Source organism: Octopus bimaculoides, chromosome 18 (assembly GCF_001194135.2).
Source record: "Octopus bimaculoides isolate UCB-OBI-ISO-001 chromosome 18, ASM119413v2, whole genome shotgun sequence".
In the NCBI taxonomy this organism is placed as follows: Eukaryota; Metazoa; Mollusca; class Cephalopoda; order Octopoda; family Octopodidae; genus Octopus; species Octopus bimaculoides.
In genome coordinates this window covers 25393934-25395893 of record NC_068998.1, presented here as the reverse complement: position 1 = coordinate 25395893, position 1960 = coordinate 25393934, and positions in this window count along the sequence as shown.

The window sequence follows — 1960 nt, the reverse complement described above, 5'->3', positions numbered from 1 at the left end:
TATATATATATATATATATATATATATATATATATATGTGTGTGTGTGTGTGTGTGTGTGTGTGTGTGTGTGTAGTTCGAACAAAAGACCAGGTAATTCAATCCGCAAACATGACCCCGATTAGAGATGGATGTAAAGGACAATAGTACATGATAGATTATAAATATATAACTGCACAGGCATTTATGTTGTTTTTTTTAATTTATAAGTAAATGAATATATTAAAAATATATGTGGGTAAATTAATAGATTTTCAAACAGACATCCGGATGTAGACATATAAACATGTGTGTAGAAGTAAAACTATTGGAGAAAGTCTGAAGTGGTGATGGAAACGAATTAAAAGTTACGATGAGGAGCGAAGTTAAAATTCGGAATAGTTAAAATTAGTTAAAGCAGGGTACCAACGGCCATTTCCGGCGGTTCATTGCGGGAATAAATAAAGGGATGTAATACCAATCATTTGACAGTTCCTCCTTCTTACGAGAAACGAGTTTTCTATGTTGACTATTACGAATGAGGAATACTACAGGTTAGGTTATATTTTTATAGATAAGATGCAGGGTGAGGAAGATTAAGAAGTAAGTATATTCTAATAAAAATATTGATAAAAAGAAATGAAAGTTTTTTTTTTAAGATATATCCTTTTTCAATTCTAATCAAAGTATCTTTAGTGCAAAAATGTTGTGTAAGTTTTATGTTTGCATGAGAAAACCACGTGTGGCAATTTGGTTAGTAGTGACGGGATGTGCGTTCGAAGAATGAATTAATTCTGAAAGAGGTAAAAACTAGCTATAAACACGTCCATAAAAATGCACTCAATGATATAAAAAAAGAATTACGAACTTATAGCCGACTTGAATTTATTAGTTAGAACTAGAATTCCCCACTTTACTTAAAAGGACCATACGCGGAAGTTTTTTTCTAAACTTTCAATAATATTCATTTGTGCAACAAAGTCCGACTTGGATAGAATCGCAGAGTGTATACTTGATAGAATCTATCCCTAAGATTAGAACTAACGTAAAACTTTCCCTCATGGAATTCAACCAGAGACGTTATTACCTGGTTTCATTCGATTAAGTATAAACATCGTACCTATTTTATACAATTCGATATCTCAAACTATTACGCTTTAATCTCACCAATCCTCCAGTATAAAACTTTAAACTTTGCTCGTAATTTCACGAAAAATTCCCGATAGGATATATACATTACCTTAACCACCACAAAAACTCTAATTCACTTTAATAAGACAAATTGGACTAGGACCAATACACATGATCATTTTGATATAACAACGTGCTCATCGGATTCTGCACCATTTACAGATATTGCATTCCTTTTTATTAATATTTTTATTGGAATATATTAAATTCTTAATCTTCCTCACCCCTGTATCTTATCTATAAAATATTAACCTAACATGTCATTCGTAATTGTCAAAATGGAAAACCCGTTACCCTGAAGAAGAAGAAGGAATTGCCAAATAATGGGTATTATATCCCTTTATTTATTCCCGCAATGAACCCACGAAACGGCAGATGATACCCTACTTCAACTAATTTTAAGTATTGCGTATTTTAACTTCACTACTCATCGTAACATTTAGTTCATTTCCATGACCACTTCAGACGTTCTCCAATGTTTTTACCTATACACCCATGTTTTAACGTTTATATGCCTTCATCCGGGCATCTTTTTGAAAATCTATTACTTTACACATATATATTTTTAATATATTCATTTACTTATAAATTTTTAGAAAAGAACATAAATGTCTGTGCATTTATAAATTTTTAATCTATCACGTACAATTGTCCTTTACATCCATCTCTAATCGGGGTCATGTTTGCAGATTGAATTACCTGGTCTTTTGTTCAAATTACACACACACACACACACACATACACACACACACACACACACAGACACACACACACACACACACACACACACA